The 25,507-nt window shown below is 39.5% G+C and overlaps 1 protein-coding gene and 1 pseudogene across 5 annotated transcripts in view; one reads left to right on the top strand and one right to left on the bottom strand.

Annotated features, from left to right (window-relative positions):
• The window catches only part of KLHL32 (kelch like family member 32), a 121,184-nt gene extending 105,923 nt beyond the window's left edge, over positions 1–15,261 (bottom strand). For 3 of the 5 annotated variants that reach the window (XM_053939077.1, XM_053939074.1, XM_053939078.1), the window contains exon 1: positions 15,038–15,261. The gene's annotated coding sequence lies outside the window, so the exon portion shown is untranslated. Of the gene's footprint in view, positions 1–5,605; positions 5,664–6,584; positions 6,631–15,037 lie in introns of those variants that run through there. The other 2 variants (XM_053939076.1, XM_053939075.1) reach the window with 2 other exon arrangements.
• A 424-nt stretch (positions 15,262–15,685) lies between these two features.
• LOC128785221 (kinesin-like protein KIF11) lies at positions 15,686–19,422 on the top strand (annotated as a pseudogene).
• The last annotated feature ends 6,085 nt before the right edge of the window (positions 19,423–25,507 follow it).

Consider the following 25,507-nt stretch of genomic DNA (forward strand, 5'->3'; position numbering starts at 1 on the left):
TTACAAAAAACTCAGATCAATTGAAACACTTCTTTACTGAAAAGATATATTTGATTTAAGCATTAAATAAATCTAGATTGAAAATCAAAACTAATTAGATGACCAGAATAAATAAAATCTACAGAAAAATTCTGTTTGTGGGTGAGAAACAGTGGGAGAAAGTGGAAAGGGTTGCCTGTCTCCAAGTTGTATTACACACTGCAATCACAAAAGCCATAAGCAGTGAAGCCTGCACAGTCATCTCTTCTTCTAGCTCTTTACCTTATTTTACAGTGCCTTCTACAGATTAAAAAACCAAAAACTTGTATTTTAGGAAAGACAGAATTTCCATTATGTAAATATTTTGTTACTGTAAGACCATGATTTCTTATATTCACCACCAGCAACATGTTTACACAGTCACTGCTACCTCTATAACCTCAGTGAGCCTAGCTAGACAAGTACACAGATAAGCCTGGCCTGGGACAGGCAAAATGGCACTGAAGATGTCAGATGGATTTTTTGCATAGACAAAAATCTGCAGGAGTTTTGCTATGCACACAGGACCTTACAAACCATAGCTGGACAAAGGAGAAAGCTCTTACAATACCACTAGAAGGAAAAATGCTCTCCACTCAAGAGGGATATCAATGGGCAGATTTGTTAGGGTACTGTGGCCTTCTCCCTGCTGCCTGTGAGTACAGTCTGCTAGAGTGTGAGCTTTTGAAGCACTGGGACAGCTGGGAATGGTACAGTTCCTACCAGAAGAAGCTGTGGTTCATGTATCTGTTGGGAACACAAGGGAAAACATCAGGACACCTGACTGCTTACACTGGTAAACTGCTGAATGTCCTGCCCAAGCTGGTAATTGATTGAGTGGATTCTTTTTCTCCACGGATTTAGCCAGAATCTAGATTTCATGCTAGAGTATTTTACTGAAATAAGAGATCTCCTTTTTTCTCTCATCCTTTACTCAACACATTTCATTCCTAACAAGACTTTATTCAATATTCCAGACCAGCTATCTAGAAAATGTTCTGATACCAACCACTGTCATTAAAACCCAGTGTCAATACAATAAATGAAAATTCCCTCAGAGCAGAAGGGACATACCAGGTAGGGAGGGGAGGTGACAGGAAATATAGTCTAAAAAATGCATATGATATATTTGTAGTATGAGTCATAACTTTGACAATGTCTTTAAAAACTCAGTTTAAGGAAATACTTTTTACTAAAGTAAAATATCACTCTAATTAAGCTCTATCAAATAGGTTAATAGAGAAACATATAAGATCTTGTTTGGAAACAACAGATTTGAATGTGCTCTATTCTCTGCTTTTCAGAGACAATCCAAGAATTCATAATTTAAATCCTTTGGGTACACACAGATTTAAAGACAGTCCTAGATCTATTTTTAGGCAAATGTTACATCAATACTTCTTCGATTATTTAAACAAACAAAAAAAACCAAAACAAAACAAAGCCACAAAACAAATAAAACAAACAAAAACCTCAAACAAACAAACCAGAAGCTACATTTCAAAAGAGAAGTAAAAACTTTTTTTTTAAACAAGTGGCTGTCTAAATTCCCAAGGGCACTTATGAAAGTCTGTATAAAGCTAAAGTGCTTATTTGCAGAAGTGAAGAATTTAATACTTGTATATTTCTGATTTTTTCTATCAGTTAAATTGACATCTTTATATACATGCAAGCAACTTGCAGCTTGTTGAGTCGTTGTTCTGAAGCATCTGTCACCACCAGGACATTAAACTGATAGGCTCAGCAAGTCTCTAGGGTTTGTGAATACTCCTAGAAGCAAACATCAGACAATTTGTGCAGACAGACCTACATGCCTAACTGAAGTTTGTAAATTGAATGCCAGTCACTAGAATCCCACCATATTTGAGAAAGCTGAACAGTGCCGAGGAGGAGGAAAAAAATTAAAAAGGCATTTGTTTCCTTGTTTCTAAAATAACATTTATTTTTAATTTAAGGGCAATAAAAACCACTAAGTGCTACAAATAGCTACTTATAATTTAAGTTAAAACACTGTTTCTTCTATTACTTAATAGGCACAAATTAACAGACATGGAATTCCTGTTGAACACTAGAAAGTGCTATTTACTGTGAGGAACTGTTAAACATCAGAACAGCTTGCCCAGAGAGCTAGTGGAGTCTTCATTCATAGAGATATTCAAAGCACCTCTGGACACCATCCTGGACAATCTGATCTAGCTGACCCTGCTTAAATAGGGGGCTTCGACTAAATTATGTCAAAAGGTCCTTTCCAACCTCAACAAGTCTGTGCTTTGTGCAATTCTCTGTGGTACAGCTGAGAAGACTACGAATGTACTGCATTGCATGCAAGAGCATATTAGTCCCATATGACCTATTTATTCCACATTCCAATCTTCTTGAAGACATTTTATCTCATAAAAGGAAACAGAAGGGGCAAAAGGGGGAAATTCTATCAAAACCATAGCAAATACACATGCCTCTGTTATGTGTCCAAGTAGGGCACATTTATGAGTTTCAGTCTTTTCCATTTATTGGAACTGCCTAGAAATCCTTTAGACTCTTGTCTAGAAATAATACCAATTCAAACCAAATGTATGTAGCACTAAATACTTCTTTTGTCATAAGCAAGTAGCTTTTCTTTTTTTTTTTTTAATTTGGTAGCAATATATGTGCAACTACTGTTCATATGAAGTTTGATGATTATTTCACTTGATAACCAAAAATAATATTTTAATCAATATATGCATGCACTTTATAATTTTTTTTCCAATTAAACTCAAATAAGACTTGAATACAGTTGATAATATACAAAAATTTACTGTTATTTCAGACCCTGTAGAGTATCTAAGCCATCTTCCTGGTGTGATGAGAAAGATGACATAGGACACACAGGACATTCAGTCCTTTCTGCACCAGTATCTCAAGTGGCACTAGACATTCCTATTCCAGAGAGTAAGCTGAGCCCTGCATGACTCCTGACAAAGAGCAAAAGAATTTATTTTCTTTAACTAAATTTCAGTGAGGGTATTTTCAAAGTTTTCCAACAGATGGTCATCAGCTAAAAAAAAAAATGCAAGCAATTTAAAGCATCTTGAATAAATTTTGAACAATCAATAAAATTTTTGCTTTTAAATGTAATGCTTCTGAAAATCAAAAGGCAACAAATTAGAATGTATCAGAATTGAGCTGCACTAAGAAGCTTTCTGGAAAGATAATTCTGCTAACTGTTGATGTCTGGGAAAGCCACTGCTCCTGGAGGCCACAGTGGACATCTCTACTAAAACTACACTGCCAGGTAGAGAAGAAAATCAAAACAAAAGGAAACCATGAATCATCAAAGGGACAACAGTGGCCAATTACTATCATATCCCAGAAAACAATGAATATTTTCCTGGATGTGGTAGCAACAAAACTCTACAAGAGAGCCTTGAAGTGAGGCTCTTCCTCCAAATCTCTTCTTCATGGACATGTGTAAGGCCAAAATAGTCCCTTCATTCCTAAAAATGTTATTAAAGTACTCAAAGAAGTCAAAGCTCCAACTAAAATTGAAAGGTCCACAATCTTTTTAGCAGAGCAAGGAGTCATCAAGATTGCATTACACAGGTTTGGGTGGGGGGGTTCACGTCAGTGTTGGCTGGTTTGGGATTTTTTGGTAGTGGAAGAGAACTTTCATCAAATAATTCATTTGACTAGATCTTATATTGTTAATTGCTTTAACTGTGCACTTTATCTACAAGAGTTCACATTAGCATTTTTAATTATTTAAAAGACATTAAATATTGCTGGTACCAGCAGGAGGAGATTAACTTCTTAATAATCACTCTTGTTTGAGAGTAAAGCATTTGATTCCAGCTGCTATGGACCTTTAAACAAGCAAAAGCAACATTTGCTGACATAAAAGGGACAACCAACTCCACAAAAGAATGGTGATAAAATTGAACTGCCTATGTCCAACAAAACTATACTATTTTATACTAGACACTTGGCAAAATTTTAAAAAGTTAACTTGCTCAGGAGAAATCTGAATTGTTGTATTTTCCTATATTATTCTGACTTATATGCTGTATCAGAACACTTCCACATTATTTTTAGTCCAGCTACTTCTTCATTAGTTTAGATTCCTAGCCTCTAACCCACATGGAAGCTATCTACGTTGCTTTTACATTTGGATCACACAGCAAATAATAAAATTTAAATACATTACTGTTAGTACAGATCTAGAAGAATCAATGGGACAGCAGGATCCCTAATATCAACTGAGTTTCTAAATCAAAATTAGACACAGACTGATTTAGGAAGGAAAATGCTAACTCAGGCTCTAACACTAGAGAATAGTTTTGTTGCAATCACAGGTCAGCCATGATCAGAAAATAAACACATTTTAAGGTACAAAATAACCAAAATAAGCCATTCATGGTGGTTTCCTTCCCTGTCACCAAATGTATCTCCTGGAATAAAACTGTACCTGAAGCTCTCACCTCACAAAAAAAGAATAAAGTTTATAGGGCTGAAGATTACTGAGAGAATCTTGAAAACATACTCTAACACCAGGCTTATGACTCCTACTGGGGAATGCCTGAATAAATGTGATTTCTGATGTCTGGGAACTGACTTTTAGACTTTGAATTCTTGAGAATGACAGTGCTAAGATTAAAAGCCATTCAATGATATAACAAGTAGAAGCTATTCATCAGTGTCTTGAGCTGGGAACAGAGACACAGTGGCCCAAAAAATGCTGACTGGCATAAAGATGGCCTGAAGCACCCACTCCTTCTTCCCTCCAATGGCCAAGCCCAAGGATACTGCAGATACATCCAAGGACTAAGAGGATAATTAAATTGTGCTTGATTTCTCTTTATCAAATGGCACACACGCAAGAAGCTGGATTTGAATCAGAGAATTTGCAGGGGACAGACTGCTCCTCACCTTGCCAAGGAACTGAGCCATTGCATTGTACATGATCCAGCACTCTAAGCACACATTCACTGCTTCTTTTCCATCTTTGGACAGTAAGATGCCAAATGCAGACAAGAATTGCAGGACTACTTCAGCCAGGTTTATTCATTTACCTTAGTTATTCAACACTACAGTCACCCCCATCTAATCAGGAGACAACTGATCTCCAATAGATAGATAGATAGATAGAGTCTGAAAGATCTCTCCCCACCTTGAAAGCACTTTAACCTGTAGATCTGACAGTATTGTCAGTCACTGAGCATATAGAAGCTCTTGCATCATCACTAGGACTGGCTTCACTGCTAGCAACTCTCAGGCTAACTCTTGGTTATATTTGAAACACAGATGCAAGCTTTTTCTTCTGTATTTATAGCAATTTCAAGATAACTAAATAAAGGCTTTGCCACCCATTTTTAGGAGAGGAAGAGCACAATCTGCACGCTAACTAGAACTAAAAGCTATCTATGAAATTCCTTTAGTAAGTTCTACTGGCAATACAAACCTTCTCAAAGATGAATCAGAGTCTGATGCAGCAATACTATTAGGATTCAATAGTTTCCTCAACTTATTACCATGTAGGTGTGGTCTTTGAAGTCTATTTCTCACAGAGAGAAAGAATAACATTTCTGAATCTGGACAGGAGTTTACTGACCTGCAGTTCCCAAGGGATCACCACCTCACCTGCATTCCACATAGCCCAGTGCAGAGACCTGCAAACATACAAGTAATTTCTAAACACATTACTCACACAAAATACTACACCACAAATAGTGTTCCTACATATTTGACTAATTTGTTCAGAGCTTAGTGGGTACCTCTACACAGCATAGTCAACTTGTATGCCCTAATGGCATTTTATGTAAAGGGTTTCATCTCTTCTGTAAAACACATTTCTTTTTCCTACCATCACAGTCACAAAGACATTTGAGCTATTAATAAAATTTCCCTGCCTACTTGTCTCCAGTGGAACCCTACAACCAAGAGATTCTCTGTGAAGACCCTAAGATTGCTGAAGACACATTTCCATTCCACACAGGGAATAAATAAGAAAAAGGATCAGCCTTAGCCATGATTTTTCTTACCATTTCATCAGCTCCATTCCAAATCTGATCTAGTCTATTTTTTAAGGCTAGGGATTCTTTGTTATATTGCTGTGGTTGCACGAAAACCACAAAAAAATTTGCAAAAAAGGCAATATGAGTTATCAGCTACTAAGATACTCGGATATTACTCAATCACGAAAAATATGTGTCAGTATAAAATAAAAATGGAATACTGATTTTGGGGTTTGGTACCATTTAACTACTTAAAAAAAACCCCATAAATGGATCCTTCAGCTATCCAACTGGAAAAGCCCTATTGACTACCTATTTCTTTATACCATAATGTTAAACTCAAAAAATCCCAAGAACACAAAATAATAAGGAAAATAACTTCCCTGTAGTAGGTAATAATCTCATTAAGTACTAAAAGAAGAGCTTTCCTTGTGAGAAAAGGCTTGTTAGGGGATTTTTGAAATAATTATTTTCTTCAGCTAACTACAGCATTTTAAGTGGCTGTAAGACTGTTAACATTCAGAAACAGGTAGCAAATGTTCTTGAAAATATCTTGGGAAGACACAAAAGACTCACAGCAGTATTGAATGCAGCTGAAGATTTTCACCCTTCTCTGAGGCTGGAGTTAGTTAAAATAATTTGCCCTTCTTTTCTTTAGATTTTCTAAAGACTGAAAACAGGAGAACATGAAATGTCACTGAAATTTATCCCAGGTTCACAAACAACGTTTTTCAGTATTTGAAAATTACTTGCTTCTTTTGTTCACAGTCTCTTCTGCCTTTGCAAAGAATGAATAACAGCCCATCTTTTATTTGTTTTCAGTTTTTCACAGAACCAGTTTGTTATGACTGTTCTCTCCTACACAAAAGCTGGTCAGGGTTTCCAAACACCCTTCTGTTTATTTATGGCAAGCTGCAGTATAAACATTTGCTTACTACAAATCAGTGCCAGAAATTGCTAAATAAACCCACTGTTTTAACACCTTTTACCCCCAACTATATGAAAGAAAACCAAACACAGTCCACATGCCTTTCTCTAGTCTGCATATATTCATCACAGGTCAAAGCAACTTTCTCTTCTTTCAAGACAGAATGGGTACAAGTTCAGCAGCAGTGCTGGCTTCTGTACTTCCTTCTTTTGCCTGACCTGTTTTAAGCCTGTAAGAGAGACTTCTATGGGGCTGCTTTTTAATTTTTAGGGGGAGGTTTTTTATTTTTTCTTAAAGCTCTAAGAGACATGCTGGTGATCCAATCCCCAATACCCACAAAATACATCACAAAAAATACATCACAGTGATGCCAGCAAAGCACATGAGCAACAAGCTGCAGCAGGAGGGCAGAGGGATCAGGAGTACCTCAAGCCAGTAGAGCTGCAGAACATCTTGTGTCAAAACAAGATGGATAAGGTGTCATAAACCCATTAGATGGAATTTTCTGATAAAGTCTGATTCTTCTGACAGCTTTCAAATGTGTGTAACAGAGATAAAGAGATGGAAAATAACCTTAGTTGACAACAGATAGAGGGGCTTTTTTTCCCTTTCAAATAGAAGGGTCTGAATTTACAGCTGAAGATTTTCTTCAACCATTCCCTAGCCCTCCTCAGTCTGAGACACAACTTTTCTTTACTTGGACAAAAATTTCTGTTTCAAGGAAAAATACCTAAAAATAAAATATTAAATAATTTTTAATCTCTGGTCTTTAATTAGGAGCAGAAGTTGAATTATAAAAAGAATGGACAAGTGTTTAGACTTCTGTGCCTTCTCCAGCTCTAAGCAAAAGAAACACTTCTGTTCACACTTTTTTCTTTCCTCCCACAGACTATACGAACTAGCTCAGAAAAAAAAAAAAACAAACAAAACAAAACAACAAAGTCACAAAATCCCAAACAAACAGCAGAACAGCACCCTTCTCTCTTCTATCTTTAGATCCCTGTAGCTATATCACCACTTTTTTTTTTCCTTCTCCTTTTAGGTGTTCAGGGCTTGATCTGGTTTGCTATGGGCTACTTGGTGATCACACAGTAATCTCCCTCACTACCAGGGCCAAAGAATAAATATATCAGGAGCTAAAGACACAGCCTATGAAAATTCACTCCTTGGGTTTCCCACTACAATTTTCAACACTCAAAGACAGGACGAAATGTAGAAACATAATGTGTAATTCACAGAATCAACCTATGCCACTGAAGATGCTTTGACTCCCTTTCCCCTGCATGCCCCATGCTCTGCCACATATTATTGCCTCAGTGCACAGGTGACACTTGTGTTGCCACCAGACAAAATGCAGGCACTTGCTCTACTCCCCCAGCTCTGCAGTACATGCAGAGGGAGGTGGAAAGCTGGAGGTATTTATGTCTTAAACTGCTGCAAATTACAACTGACAAGCTTCTGCTACTAGAGCCTTAACTCTCTTCACCTACCCAGCAACACCGCTAAAAATCAATGCAAGTCCATAGTGCAATAGTTAGTTGTAATTAGCAAAGACAGTAAATTCAAACAGCCTGTCTAGCAGCTTTCCAGCCTTTAAGGTAGCTGCACTACAGTGGATTGGGAATCCTGGGGAAATGTGAACAGCTGCAAGGAATATGAACTCCACTAATTTTGTGTAAGACTTCTTCTCATCTGCTGTCACTTACATCCAAAGATGTGAAGCATGGAATCTGATGCCATTATGCATGATGGACCTGATCAAAAGGTCTTAAAGAAATAGAGCAAATCTAATAAAAAGAAAAACAAACAAAAAAGAAATGGCATCATTCAAACTGAATACATACTTGAGGACCCAGTCACACTGGTCCAGGAGAGCTTCCTCCTTTATTAGGCAGCCAGCCCTGGCTACTGAAATATTTTGGAGTTTGACTTGCTCTCTAATACTGAATTCCTACTTCTGTTTCACCTCCATTCATAGTTATCCTCCCTAAGTAAGCAAGCAAAGCATACCTAGTTCTTCTATTTACATTTCGGCAACATGAAAGTTTCTGCAATTCTGTGCGTGTGTTTGGAGGATGGAGCCACATATATGAAATGCAAATGGACAACACTTGCATTGCCATCATTCAATTTCCTACACACTTTCCCTACTTTCCCTTCTGCATTTAAATGCAAAAGTCACCACAGACCACAAGAAAGGCCAGTGTACTTTAATGTAACCTCACTGAGGATGGGAAGCCCAGTGCAGCAGGAGGGTGGCACGCTCTTCAGTGCACTCGGCAGTGCTGATGCACTAAGACCCTGCCAAAAGGAGTTCTGCTCCCTTCCTGCTTGTTCTCTGAGTTTTCTACGGAAACAGAAAAAGTGAAAAAAAAGGAGGTTCAGCTAAGGAATACACCAAACTCACAAAACAGGTACTTTTATCCCCACAAGAAGGCAGCATGTCAGTTCAGCCTTGCTCTTGAGACCTCTATTTTCATCTCCACAGTTCACTAAAGTCAAAGTCCCAGCTCTGTTCTGAAAGCATCATCTCATTTCTTTCTTTTTTTTTTTTTTTTTTTTTGTTGTTGTTCTATGCAACTAAAATATAGGTCACTGACTGAAAGGGGGCTTTCAAAACTAACAGAGAAAAGGTAAAAACCACAGAAGATGTATCGCCTCAAAAGGAGAACCTTCTTATTGTTTTAAAGACATAATTTTAAAATCTGTATTAGATCAGGAAAAAAACTATTATTAAAAATACTGTCTTATAAAAGTAGTTGTTGGGGGAAAAAAAACCAATAAGACAAATTTTAGAAAACTTCAAAAATAAACTTGGAAAATATACATTCCACATATCCTGATGACATTTCTTCAACCACAGGTTTGTATCTGTTTTGTCTTTATAGGCCAGGCAGAGGCACAGTTTACCTTACAAAGGGCAGAAGCGCTTTTACTTTATTTGACCTGAAGTGAAACCTGATGGAAACTGTTTCAGACATAATAAGGCCATAAGCTTGCTCACATCTTCTTCAAAATTTGTTATTAATCTAAGCAATGCTGTTTTCACTTAAGCGATCACTTTTAACAACAAACAAATCATACAGAACAGAAATCAAGCCTTAAGAACAGTGCAGAAATGGACCTCAATCACTCTGAGGTATGATACCTTCAAAACAAAACCCCCCTGTAACCCAAACTAGTAAATCTAACTGGTTTCTTAGTGAAGACTAGAATGAAAAGTTATTCTGGAGGCACAAGGGGTTAAAAAAAATTGAAGAGTTTAGACTACTGAGGGGAAAAATCCACGATCTTAAAATCCATCCTAAACAATAACAGCACTCAGGAAAAACACAAAAGTAAATTAGGCACCAACATTACAACATCTATACTGTCAGATACCACCACTATATGTATCATTCCTGTCAGGAAAAACAAAGACAGATGGTTGTAGAAAAAGACACTCTTGAGAACAACCTTAACTTTCACGTACTGACAAATCAAAATATTTACAATATTTATCCCCCTACAAAGCTCATTCCCTACAATTAAAGCTCTTCTAAACTGCCACAGCATATCGCTACAGAAATTTTGGCAGAACAAATTCTTAATTTACATAACTGTTGAGAGTAGTCACCTAACTTCGAGGAAAAAAACCCATGCATTCTCAAGTATTGCTGATGTTCTGAAGCCTCTGATTTATTTTACTCATAATTGTTTACATATTTCATTGCTTTCTCATCACAGGGAAATATCCAACTGTCAATATCAAGGTCAATAGCTTCCAACTGGCATGAGTGCGACTGGAATTTGTACAGCATTCACTACTGGAATGTCACTTTGTGAAACAGCATCTTTCTTGTCTCAAGCCGAAGAAGAGCTGGATTTTGAAGATCTTTGGTACTGGCCCAGTTCCCACAAGCTGTCTGCCCTGAGTGACTTCACGGCCACTAACAGCAAGGAGCACAAAAGGCTTCCTAATTCAGGTACCTCGTCTGTGAAAACTCCTGCCCCAGAAAGGAAGATGAGCATTGCAGGTCCACAGCAAGCCCAGCAACAGACTTCAGTGTTGAATCTTAGCTTAGTCCAGATTTTTCTATAGTTTAAATGCAATTAAAATACATCTGATAAATCCTGACAGAACATTCTTCTAGAATCTAGAACACAGGCTAGCACCTGCCCAGCCTACATGAGACATTTCCCTTTCTATAAAGGTCAGGCAGATTCAGGGTGGCTGGTCCACATGGGAACACCCAAAACCAGGAGATTCAAAGCTCTCCTGGTCTCCCAGTTTAAACTGTCAAACTCCAACAGAATTGCTTCATTTTCTTCTCTTGAAGCTACCTCCTAGAGTGGCCTCTAGTCCCTGAAATTTCTTCAGGCTTAGCAGGAATGCCCACCAAAAATGGTCTCCTAAGTATGTTTCTTCTCAATGTGAAGGTTCTAACTGTTCAAAGCCCAAAATTCAGTCAGGGGTAAAACCCACACATTAGACAAAATTTTTCAATAATAATAATAATTAAAACAATTACAAGACCCTGTGAAGGGTTTCTACTCTTTACTTATTTTCAGCAATCAGAATTTGATGGGAAAATTTCAAAAATCTCTTGGAAATAAAAGCATCCCATCTACAAGCACACAGTCATGCAATATAGTATGCACACAGAATGCCAGAGCATGAGACCTCATTTTATTTCATAAGCAGTCAAAAAGCCATCAAAGTCAGAACACAAAGAAGTGAGGGTTTAGAAATCACTATGTCAAGGATCCTGTCTTTCACTACTAAGTATAAGCATCAAATAATTCAAGAAATGTGAGAGGATATACTACTTCTACCAGTTAGTAATATGAGGGTGGGTTTATTTTTTTTTCTTTTTTTTGTGTGGGGAATAAACTGTAAAAAAAATTTTAAATTAGGTTACTAAAAATTCAATAATTTCTTAGGAAAATCTTGCAATTTTTAGCCTTTTGGCTAAAATTTATTCTTCTATCTCCAAAGAAGAGATAGAAAAAAATCAAAAGTAAGATTCCATCCACTGCCTGCAATCAAGGTAGTCAGAGTAACTGAAGTTCTAAGAGCAGAGAACACACTGGCAATTATCATATGGAAGTCTTAGATGGATGAGAATATGATGGATAACTCTTTCTTTTAATAAAAGAATTAAAATGAGAGAAATGTGTGGTTGCTGTAGGTAAGTATAATTATACTGCATGATATTTTTGTTTTGCTAGTTTTTCCCAATAACTGTCATCTGTTCTCACACAAGTGACTAATTTCATTTTTCACTTAATCCAATTCCCACTTCTAGTTCAATTTATAATCATCACTTCCCCATGCTAGTGTGGCATTAAATTACTGTCATTCTTGACCATTAAGCACATCATACTCCAGTCAACAGAATTGATCAGAAACACCACAGCAGTGCCATGCATTTCTTATTGAATACATTCCTTTTTGCTGCTTTGTAGAAGCTGATCATCAGTGTCAGAAGCTGTTACACCATTTCTGACTTTTCAGGCAAAAGAAAGATATTCTGAATCAAAGATAGACAACAAAAAAGTCTTTTTTTTTAATGAACACAGCATTTTCTCAGTTCAAATTGCACTTTACTTTCTAAGTGCCCACTGAAGAAATGACCCATGTAAGCATAAAATTCCATCTACTACTGATCTTCTAACCATACTTCTCCTTACTGTAAAATCAAAAGTTACTGCTCCCCTTAACAAAAAACCAAAACAAAATCACCTCCCTTGATGCTACTCAAATTTCTTTGTACGTTCAAATTCAAGTCCTGGGTCAAATTCACTTACATGATTGGCAATACACAGACTTTTCAACAGAAGTTGCCATTTTAAACACAGTTGTTCATGTCCTGTCTTAAAGAGAAGACAGAAGACTGAAGAAAGATTACAACTCCACTAGAAGATCAGTGGGAATCTCATTGCCTTGTCCACGGCAAGATTCTACACTATTTGTTCAGAGGCAGTTTGAAGCACAGTTACTTCCAAGCTCACTTTCATAAAAATATATCCATAAATTAAATTTCTGCATGGTCATCTTTACTTTTAAAATATTCCATTGCTTTCTGACAGTAAAAACAGGGGTTAATCCCATCTTCTGTGTGGTTTGTGCTGAGCTACAAAGCGTTAAATAAAGACTACTTCAATTTCCATATTAAAATTCTCTTCCCTAACAGCATTTTCTCTCATTTGGGATTAAATGAAAGGTATACCTGCCAATCTAACTGGACCATTTTCAAAGAAACCCCAAGGCAACTTCTTTCCCTCTTGACATATTGGGAGTACAATCTTTGCCCCATCTGCCAATTCAATAGCTGCCCAAATGTACATTTTCTCCATGCATGCCTATACAGAAATTAACAGGGCCTTTTGTTGCTTGTATGTACAGTATAATACAATATTTTTAGAAACATTGCAGACACCTAAAAAATTTAAAATCTTGTGCTTAGGAGATGTTAATTGGCACAACTGCATTATTTTTAGTGTCCTGCTAATCAAGAACTTATTATTCTCTTAACAGTTTCTGAGAATACCCATACCTAGCATAGTACTTTGTACATAATAACTGTAAAGTGCTTTACAGATGCTGTCAAATTATTCAGTCTGAAAAACAGACAAAAGATTAAAGGAGTTTTTCTGGAGTACTTTCAAAGTAAAGAAAAAATTTCTCTGTAATCATCTGTGAACTTGAATAACACAAGGAGATGTGACTGAGTAGCTATATATGGGTGGCTTTTCAAGCATCTGTGGCAACTGTATTACTTATTCAGTACATCGCTGGATTTCTGTAGGATCTATTTAAGCAACAAATACAGTTTTCAGATAAAAACTCTGAAGAATTGAACACGCCTCAGCGGTCTTGCTCCTGCCAACTGCTTTATGGAGGCAGATCCCAGAATCAACAGGGATTGGCAGGGCTCCAGTAATCCTTTACCCTATGTGCTACAGTTAACAGGATTGTGGCCTCTGGGTCTGCTCCTGGTCTTTTCACGACTGAACAAATGCTGCCATGAACATTTACCCAAACAGGACTAACCCAAACTTTCTTTTGAAACGTCTGTAAGATATTTTCCTAGCCCTACGAAACTGGAAAAATTCATGACAAGCTTTAAAAACTACAGTCACGCGATTTGCTATCATCAACGTCCGTAGTTTGTTTCCCCGTGGTAAGAACTTAAACCATAATTCCATTTCTTTCACATTGCATTGCGGTCTCTGGTGCCAGGCACGCTGCTTCCCGGTGTTTGGTGTGACAGCCGTGGATCAGCTGTCACTCCGACCCCGCTCCACGGGCGGAATCCACCCAGCACCGATGGCCTGGGAGAGCGGCAGCAATGAGCTGAGCAATCCGCAGCCTGCGGCATCGCGGGGACCCGCGCTTCTTCGGTACAACTGCTCCAGATCCACCAAGCTGGAAATTTCCTGCCGGGAACCAAATCTCTCCCCACCATCAGCTACAACCACCTGAGCAGCACCTTTTCAATCGCGAGGGCTGCAGATACAATGTTCCAGCAATCCGAGTGCCTGGATCATTCGCAGCTGTGAGCTCTCGCATGTTTAAACGCCGGAGAGGAGGGGAAAAAAAGCTCGTTTTTATCAGTCAAACGAGTAGCTTCAAGTGCCGGTACGCGAGAGCGCGGCTCGCACCAAGTACCGAGCCGCCTTGCAGCGCCCGTGTCGCGGCGGCAGAGCCACGGTTCACGGAGCCGCCGCCAGCCCAGCACCTGGAGCACGTCCCCGCACAACCCCGCGGGGAGCGGCACTCACGGCGTCCCGGAGCCACCCCGGGCTCGGGCTCGGGCTCATCCTCCCCCCACCGCCGCTCCCCGCCGCCTCCTACACGGAGCCGAGGGCCGGCGGGAGCGCCGCTCGCTGCCCGGGGGCGCCCCGGCGGCTGGAGCTGCCGCTTGACCCGTCTCCCTGGCAACGGAGACACTCGCCCTCGCCGCCCCCTCTTCCCCATCAGAGCCCCCCCCCTTCCCCACCGCAGCGGTGCTGAGCGGCCGGGGCCGCAGGGCACGACCGGCGGCCGCCCCCCGCCCCGGTCCCGGTTAGGTAACGCGGGCGGCGAGGCGCGCCTCGGGCCCGGCCGCTCGCTCACCTCGGGCAGGTGCCGGGGCCGCGCACGGCGGTGGCGGTGGCGGCGCCGCCTCTCCGCCCCGCTCCGCTCCGACGGCAGCGGGGGGGACGAGCTGCGGGCAAGCAGCTCCCGCGCCGCAGAGCCGCCGTCCCGGCTGTGCCGCTCCGGTGCCCGAGCAGGAGGAGCTTCCCCGCCCCGCCCAGCGCGCAGCGGCGGCCCGGGAGGGCCGCACCTGCCGGAGGAAGAGGAGGAGGAGGCGGGTCGGGCCGCGGGATCCCGGCGCTGGGGGTCGGCCGCGCCCGGGGCGGGGGAGGGCCCGCAGCGCAGCCCGCGGTGCCCCCGGGAGGCGAGGGCTGCCGCGCTGCTCACCCGCCGGGGCCACGGCCCTGCGGGAGGGCTGCAGGGAAAAGGCCTGGTGCAGAGAGCCCTTTAAGTAGCGCTAAGTTTGTAGGAAGAGCACCTGCGAGGCGGGATAACGGCGGGGTCAGGAGGGCTGTTAGGGGGGCATTTGGGAGGAAGGACTTTAGGACAAGAGATACGGCTGGAAAGGATGAGGCTTCTGCAGGGTCAGGGCCAGAGCGCTACATCCCAGGATATTAAGGCATTACTGCTTTATCATCCTGTTATGGGGTTTAATGTGAATTTTTAAAAATCTTCTGTGTGAAAGTGATGAGGAACATCCGTCTGAGATACAAGTGCTGCGCCATTGTGTATTTTTCCAAATGCCATCTTTGCAGGGACACAGGACCCAGCTCTGCAGTGAGGCTCAGTAACAATGCTATTCTTTCAGCCTCACCTCACGAAACTGAGAAGTGGTGGAAACTTTTCTTCCTGCACCCTCTAACTGATCCCGTGGTTGCGAAGAACATTCAGGTGAATTAATAAATCTAATGATTAGTGATCCATTCATAATCAGCAAGACTGGAACATGCTTTAATATACAGGAGAAAATACTATTTTGAGAATTGCACAGAGCACCTCTACTTTTGAGCAGTTTTCATCTTGCTACTGGATTTTCTTAGGAGTTTAGTTTCTGTTTTCTGATCTGTGAAGTTAATACAAAAACAGTAGAACCTAAAAATCTCTGCCTCCATCTCCAACATACCTCCAGATTAAATTTTACATACATGCCGCTTTAGAGGAGTTCAAGTCTTTTTCAGGTGACAATCCCTTAAGACACTTTTACAGCATGTGGGCCTTCAGTTAAGCCTACTGACAGAAGAGTTATTTTGTTGTTAGGTGTTTGTGAAAGGTATCTAGAAATACCCCTATTTCTCATCTGCAGAGCCGACAGTAACAACTGGAAAGTTAGTTCAGAAAGTGCACCAGATGCAGTATATGGAGTGTTTTGGGTAGAAATGCAAAGCTTCCCCAAGTCAAGGGTCAAGCAGCTTGGTGCTTTTACAGTGCAATACCAGGCAGAGGCCCATTTTTGTTACAAAACAGAGGCATAAAGACAAGGCCAGTGCTTCATTAGAATCAGTTAATTCATGTGCAACACAGAACTGTTACGGCTACAGTACCTTTCCTTGATTGCATCCAAGTGGGTTTCGAATATCTCCAGAGAGAGATACCTCCCTAGGCAGCCTCTTATAGGGCTCTGCCACTTTCAGTGTAAAGTTCTTCCTCTTGTTCAGGTGGAACTTGTGTTTTGGTTTATGGTCACTGCTCCTTGTCCTGTTGCTGGACATCACTGAAAGGAGTCTGGCAATGCATCATATTAAATATTAGGAAAAAATCACAGAGATTGACAATGATTTTTATTCTCTTTTTTTTTTCTTTTTTTTTTTAAATTCTCTGTTCTGGAAATACATAATGAATACGTAATCCTAGCTCTAGAGAAATACTGCAGGTGTTTGATGATCCCATACACAAGACACATGTAAATGTGAAAGGCTCCAAAGAAATACCTGAACACAACAAAGTTGAAGCCTACCAGATCTTGGGAAAAGGTGCAGCAAAAAGAATTATTGCAACTACTTACATGAATGCATGTTCCAGTTGATCCTGTTTTTCCTTTACCATTTGTATGAAAGTAACTTGAGATGGACAAGAGCATGTTAGAACTGGGAATACAAGCTTGCATGAGGTAAAAACACTTCAGCTTGGGGCAGCTGATAAAAGAGTTTATGAAGCTGGAAATACCAAGTAATCTATCCTGAACCATGAAAGAGTTACTGCTGCTCTTGTGGAAGAAAACACAGAAGACATCCTAAGAGGATCCTTCAAGACTCTAAGAGATCAAGAAGGACATCAGTAATAGCCAGAGTTTCTCCTACATCTATAAATCCCAAGGGAAAACAGAATACAGTGGAGTAGGCTCACAGAGCAAAGAACGTGATAAAACCTTAAGTTAACCAGCAGCTGCCAAAAGGAGCTGTTATTGAGGAAGATACTGAAGAGATTAAGCACCTGAAAGGAGACCTCACTGCTGCACAAGAGTAAAATGGAATCTATATTTTCATTTTCATTGAAAATTCATGTAGCCCTTAAAGGAAAGCTGACAGTTTGGGAAGAACAAGTTACAGAGTATATTGAGATAATGAGCACCATGGAAAAAGTAGTGAAAACTATCACTAAACCATTCACAATTAATGAAAGCAATGAAACAATGAAAACAGATCTGCAATTCAAGGAGAAATAACTGAAATGAAGCACAGACAGATCTGCAAGAAGCCAAGATTTCTCTAGCTGAGAAAGAATATATGGTTTCAGTTCTGAATACACAAAAACTTCACAGCACAGCTAGCCATTTGGTCAGTACTGTTAATATAATCATGTATCTAAGCAAAGCTGTATCATAAGAAAGCTGTTGATCATCACAGTGCTATCATCCAAATAGATTTGCAGGAGAAATTAATGTTCTGGTCAATAAAGTACACGATTCAGTTAGTGAGAACTATCTGAAGTAGCAACAGATGTTGCCATCTTATGCATATTTTATAGGTGTCCTCCTATCAGTTGTTCAGCAGATAACGTATTTGCCTTAGCTGTATCAGGGTCTTTCACCTCTGTTAAAAAATTGCTGACCACTGAACTTTCTCAAGTGTCTGAAAATGTGTAACAAAGTAGGACTGTGCCATTTGCTAGTAAAGCTGAGCCATTCAAATTGACTGAGAAGCAAATATCTGCATCAGGAGAAGCATTAAATATCTTGACAGCAATGGTAGAAATTGTCTTGGAACTAAACTGTTTGTTTCAGAATAACATAAGGAAATTTTCTGGTTGATGAGATCGAGGACCATAAAAAACAATTAATATCTTCTTAGGAGATCTTTGTCTCACTCTGAAAAAATTACAGAAACAGCCAGTGTTGTTTTTTTTTTTTTTCTCAGATGCAAAGTACTGTGGGAATTTAAGAGAAGTGGAAATGGAAAAGTGTGTATATACAAAGAATGCAAATGAATTAGTGTCCTCACTTCAAAGCCAGCTGAATGTATTGGCACAGGAAATGCAGAAGAACTCTAGCTTATATACTGTCAAAAAATGCAAGTTTGATGACTTCCATCACTGCTGGGCAAGAAAATGTTTATCTGGAAACTACTGACCTAGCCAGTAGTAAAACATCTGCTTCAAAACAAATTTATTGCATCTCTGGATGATTTCTTTCCAAAGCTCAAGGACATAAATGGTAGTTTATGGCCATATGTTTCATGGACATGAAAGAAGATGCTGGTGGAATCCATAGTCTGTTCTCAGCAACTTCTTAGCAATCTAAAACATGCACCTTAGAATACTGGTAAATGGAGGGAATTTAAAACTACTCAAATAGTCAGCTTTATGGATCAGTAATGCTCCTTCTTCAGCAAAAAGAAACAGCAGCTTCAGTGTTTACAGTAGAGAACAGAAGGTTTATGATTGAGATTTGTATTTTTTACTGGATATTTTGTTTTGCATTAAGATTGCAGTAGATACAGTTTGAAAATACTGCACTGTAAGAATATATCCTACATTTTACTATATGCATATCAAGAATACAAATAGTTGTGTTCAAAGATCCTTGATATACTGCTGGAACTAAACCAAACTAATTTCCAATTTTAAAAGCATTGGAAATCACCCATGAGAGCTACAAACCAATAGCCTATATTGACCTCAAAAAAGCAAAGGATATGTCATGGTGCTGCCAGCTAGATCCAGGGTCCACATCCCTGCTCTCATTTAGAGGCCTGCCTGAAAGACTCCTAAAAAATGTCTTCTTATCAATTTCCAGTTTGTGCTCACTAAAAGCCAGTCAATAAAGTAAGAACTTATTCAATGAATGGAATTGTCCTATGGCAATTGAAAGCTGGGAGCTAGACAGCAAGCAATTCCGTGTAACGGGGAGATGCAATGGATTTATGTATTATATACAACTCCTCTCAAGAGCAACAGTGAATTATGACTTACAGCATTTACTGTTAAAGAGACAGAAAAATTATCATTAAATAAAGGCTTGTCAAGCTCTTTTACTCTCTCTCTCTAAAAGCTTATATTGCCACAAATATGCTCTCTTATATATTTTTTAGAAGACTGACTTCAGAGATTGGCATCAGTGTAATTTTTTTATCACTGCAACATATGGCAGTCTTCCCTGCTGCCAAAACATGGCCATGTTTCAGCCTCAGGGTACAGCTGGCTTGAACTTAAAACTGAGACTGCTTTCAAACATAAATACAGAATTTTGTGTTACCCCTTCAGACACTATGAAGAAAAGTAAATATAACATTTCTGTCGCTGGAATCTTTATGAACCCTACAGTGCCTTGGGGTTCCAGTGACACTAGAAAGTATTTTTTCCTTCTAGTTTTTTGATAATATCTAAAATGATTAACAGTCACTGTGTCAGGATCATGTATCACTCAGCTATCCATACTGAAAACTTCTGCAGTTTAGATTCCAGTATGGGTTCGCAAAATTCTCATCTTACAGTGATTTATGATGAGTTCCCCACATAGCCACAAGTTACAGCAATCTCTGATCACGTGCAATCAATGTTTGTGTAAACTTTCTGTTCAGAGGTTTTTTTACAACTCATCTGTACTCAGCCCATCATTTCCTCTTACAGTGCTCTCCCTGAGTTGCAAAGCTGAATGCAAACCTGCTGTACTGGTGGTGCATGTTATCTCAACATTCTGAAAATTAGTCAGATAAACACAAGCATTTCCTAGTTACATCTGAAAGTATACCCAGCACCACTATTTTGATTAAAAACATGAAAACATTAAATACTACATTATGTTCTGAGCAGTTCTCTCAGCTGAGCATTTTCTAGGTTACATGTCAGTACCACAAACATCAAATGTCAGTACCACAAATAAATGTTTCTAAAAGAAACAAACAGAAGTCCAACATCAAAAAAGGAAGAAAACATAGTATATGGAATCCCACCCTCTATCCTCATTGCAACTGGAGCTAGAAGAAAACCCCTAAGTGCCTTGGGTTTTCTGCTTGTTGGTGAAGCTGACAAGCATAAACTACATGAGAGCACCTAAATAGAAAAAGCCCAGTGGGCAAAAGAAAATTAAAACAAGTGAGGGAGTAACTATTCCCTTCTCAGTAAAAGCTATATAAATAGTAGTGTTAGCTGTAACATTGAAGTTGTCTAGGTTACTGCTTTGACCTGATTCTTTCATTTGGAACAGATTTAGTCACATGAGGTGACATCCCCTACAGGAGGAAAGAAGCTTCCTGACAGGTAGCAGGGTGTGTAAGGTCCTGCTTGAACCTTACAATGCTTCCTCTGCTACGTAAGTTTTTTGAATACAGCCCTGGATGCAGCCCTTAACATTTACAGAAAGGGGAAAAGGAAGTGGAGGTTAGACTAGAAAGTAAAAAAAAAACAGTTCTCTAAGCAGTCTGTATAGTACTTTTGGTAGGTAAATTGCTGGCCACTGAATATTAACAATTTTCTTATTCTTCCATCTCCCTTTCCCAGATTCCCCAACTCCCAAAGAATAGTTGAGCATGGCTCAGCCTGAGGCTGCTTTAAACAAAATCATTCTCAACTTCTAAACTGTTGAAATCAAAATAGTCTGGCACATTAGATGTGATACTCCACAGATTTTATTTCTGTGAAGTAGGAGGTGTATTTCCAACATCAAGGAAACATTTTTACTGCCAGTACTCTGAAAATGTAGCGGCTCCATTCAGCATTTGGCTGCTGCAAGAACATCAGGCTGGAAGCTCTGATGTGTGAAAACCTCTATGATCAGATGAAAGGGATCATGACATGGCTGCAAAAGGAAGAGTATGGATAGAACTTGGGGTAAGGAAGAGGGAGAAAGACCATGCACTCCTGCAGTGCTTTTTACACTGTGACAGAAAGCACTTTATGGAGCCTGTTGCAAGCCTTGGCACTGCCACTCTGCTAACAAAAGCATAGGCCTTTGTGTAGAGCACTCTGCATGCCTTTGTTTTCAAAACCAGTGAGTTTTTCCTTCCTTTTTTAAATGCTGGACTTCTATTCTGTTTGTATAACAGTGTCTTTAGATTACTCTTCCTTCAACCTTTACTTGCATTCCAGGGCCTTTCTGCAACAGAAAGTAGCATGGGGATACTGAAGATCTGAAAGAATGACTGAATGTTTGCTTCACTTTTAATTCCAGGACAACCAGTCCTCCTCCTCATAAGAGGGAGAATGCTGGTGTTAGAAACATTCAGGGAGAGGGAGAGCTCATAAAAGTAATTTATTGAGCTTAGTCTGTCTGAAGAACCAAAGGATTTTCTATCATCCCTTCCACAACTACAGCTGGCAGAGCTGACCCCTAGTTAACTATGCACAGCAGCAACTGCTTCCTCACGCAGTTAAAAAAAAGTTAACTGTTTAATCTTAAAACTCTCCCAGTTTCAAACCTCTGAAGATGAAATGAATAAGAAGAGCCAGTGGGTACACATTAGAAACACAACATGGGACAGTAAGCATGTGTAGTTTTCCTCTACCTGGGACTATTCACTTTCCAGGCACCATCCTGAGAATAGTTGATTCCATATCTTATCAAGGACTTCCAGTATTTCCCCATGCAAAAGCACCTGCAGAAATCACTTATCTTAGGCTGTTACTCAGAGCTTACATTTTGAGGTTTATTACATTTTAGGTTGTTTCAGCAAATGCTACCAGCCTTTTATCCTTCTCAGTATGTGTTCTAACAGTTCCCTGTGGTTTTTAGGGCATTATTGAAGGTTCTGTATGGCTTCATATTGTCAGAGCATGAATTCATAGACAGTGGCAGGAAAGGCTAGGTAGATTTCCAAAAGAATGATATTCTGTAGGTACCAGCAACAAGGTCACAGCTTACTCAGCTCCTCAGTGTCTGAACTAAGACCCCTGCACCTCTGTCAGGATTTGTGCACTGGAAACAGAAGATATTCTAGTCAACACATTCATAGAATAGATGACTCTACTCACAGTGGTACTTGGGTAATATGAGCACCTTAATTTCTGAAAGCCTGTTATTTTCATGTACATGACTGGTGCTGTTAAATCAGTAGAGGAAGAACTTCCTTAGAACTGTTGGCAGAATAGTGGCTATACATATTCAGACCAAAGATTCACCTAACAGTGTAACTGAACCCTCAAAGGTTGACATTCCAATCCTTAACTCCTTAGTTATGGAACAGCAGAAATCTGGAATAGACAGTTTCCTGAAAGAAATCTTGAGAAGACGTATGTGCTATGCTTCTTAGTCATCCTCTTAAACAAGGGGTATCTGAAAAACAATAGAGAAGAAAGTGAGAGGTTTTCTGCACAGTCAATTGGTTGAGCTGGCTTTCCATGCAGGCAGAAGAGCCCTTCTTACCAAGGGGGCTGAGGGGTGACCACTGGCAGAAGATTCTCCTTTAGAGACAATGCACTGTTAGACTGCAGACTTAATTTACTTCTGGTAAGCACACAAAAAAGATGCTTGAAAGTAATTTCAGGATGATGGATTCCACTCTGGGAAGCAGGCACTTGTCTGCTCAAATAGACAGAAAGTCATAATGGTGCAGGAGACACTAAAAGGCAGATTGCAACTAACTTTCACGAGATGCACCTCTGATTTATGAAAAGTCTAAATCCTATTTAAGGTTACTAGGACTGATAGCCTACTTCCAACTACAATCAAATACTTTTTTTTAGGTTTTTTTTTAAATTTATTTTATCCAAAACAACTGAAGTCGCTGCCCAAATCATTCACCAGAATGAGAGGCACGGAGTACAAGTTGAATAATCTGGTCTGAAACCAGGATGGTTAGGTGTTCTCTGGGGAGTCACTCTGTACATCCAAGATGAAGATACAAAAAAGCAGCATGGAGTGAGACAGGTTATAGAGTCATTTAATGAAAAATTAGGGTTGTGACAGCAAGGGCTATAGAGGACAACAGCCTCTCCTGTCCAAAAAAGCAACAATAGCATACAACTGTGTGTCTGTGTACACGTGTGTGTGAATGTTGCCTGGTAAACCTGAGACTGAGCATGGAAACTGTTTCCTGCTGTGCCCAGACAAAAAAGGGGTTTATGTGTACAGTCTGAAAGGAGCAGAACTCAAATGAGCAATATGCCTTCAGAAGAGTCATTGAAGCCATCTTCTGTTTTGCCCAGTGGGAATAACCTGCAAAACCAGAAACACCAGATAAAATTTTAGCATTAAACCAAATATTGTTCCCATTTAAGCCCCAGTCTACAGGGGCAGTTAAGAAAACATACGTATGGTCACCTCTGGCAAACACATGTAATGCATTAATAAAATGCTAAGTTGTAAAAGGTATCAGAATTTAAACCTTTCAGATTTCCCCTATTATTAGGAAACAGGAACACACTTTATCAATTTTTCATAACAGCTCTTATACATCTGCTGACTATACTTTAGCCTTGTGCGCTCTATTTTCAATTTATACACTGCACTACCAAAAAAAAAAAAAAAAAACCCACACCTTATTTATGCCTCAGAAAGACAAAACATCTGAAAAAAAAATTAATTTTAGCAAAAAGTGTAACTGCTCTTTTAAAAATATTGCAGTGTTACCTTCCACTCCATTTTCTAACCTGTCTTAGGATATTGTGGAAGAGTCTGAAATACATGTGAACCAATAGAACAAAATAGAACAAAAGGCAATGGTCAAAATAATCCATCCATTAAATAGAGAAAAGTGTATCTTGCTTTTTTACTGGGAGCTGCAACAACTTGTGGAGATCACTGGTATATGCATTTCAGCACTTGAAGAGAGAGAGAGAACAGATTCTGAAATCAATGCTGTTCTGTCTCCCATGTGAAGAGTCTGTAGTTCTGCTTGACCCCATGTCCAAAAAACAGAGTGTAGTCCATCCACAGGGGTGTCAGAAAAAACTGAAATTACCTCATTGTTGTAGGAATTAACCACTACAAGATGACCCACATTTTCCAAACAGATTAAAGTATTAAACAAGAACAAACAACTTAGCACATTCCCTCTGATGTCTGAACAAAAACTACAGGAAAGACTACAGGAGCAGCTTGCAGAAATCTAAAAATCTCAATTGTTCTTGGGGTGAGAGGTGAATTTCCTCATGCTGCAAAAGAGATGCCCTGCAGGAATCATTTCTACAGTCTGACAAGAGATTTTACACCAGGATGGAACTGGCCCATGTCACAATCCATTGATGAGTCTGGCAGTACTTCTGACAAGAAAAGCTTTGCTGCCATAATTCAGACATTTCTTCTGGAGTAACTCAGTGTACTGAATTATTTAAAGTTTCTGTCACCCACAGGCTGAAACCTGCTACTTGTAGGTAGCAGGGGAACCTCATCTCCCAACAGCTCTTCTATGCTGACACCTAATCCCACAGAAAGTTACAAAAATCTCTCTGAGCACCTAACTTCTACCAATTTGATTCATTTGAATTTTATCATGTTATCACTCATAATATATCCTGTAGAAAATTCCTTAATTTATATTAGAAAAACATGAGACATCCTGACAAACTGTTTATCAGCTAAAAAGAAAACTTGACCATTTTCAGCATTTTCTAGCCCCAAAAAGTACAATAGTACCTATAGAGTACCTGAATTACTGCTTGAGAACACTGGTTTTGTATTTTATTATGTATACAGGAAAGCATGGTAACTTCATCATGATCCCAAAGACATCTTACACAAAGAAAGAACTCTGCCTTCAAGGAGTCTCAGTAAATCTGCATTAAAATGCTGGAGCTTTGAAGATTAATCATGTCCTTATTATACAATCTAAAAATGAACTTTTAGTATATAGAGGTAGTACTTTAAATATTTGGGGACCTCGTTAATGGTCTATTTTAGTAGCCCCCAGAGCAACCTGACACTTGCATACTTAACCACTGTATCTCTCTATATAATTAGTAAATGTAACTGTTTAAAATACATCTGTGTCCCACATGCTGCCCCTAGGTTTTTGATGCTGTGGGAAGAAGAGGCACACAAAAGGGCTCTCTAACTTCAATAATTATTTCCACCTGAACTCTAATACGGGTAGTCATATGTTGGTATCATTGAAACCTTTTCTTGTTCTTCAGTGCATT

Source organism: Vidua chalybeata, chromosome 3 (genome assembly GCF_026979565.1).
Source record: "Vidua chalybeata isolate OUT-0048 chromosome 3, bVidCha1 merged haplotype, whole genome shotgun sequence".
Lineage (NCBI taxonomy): Eukaryota > Metazoa > Chordata > Aves > Passeriformes > Viduidae > Vidua > Vidua chalybeata.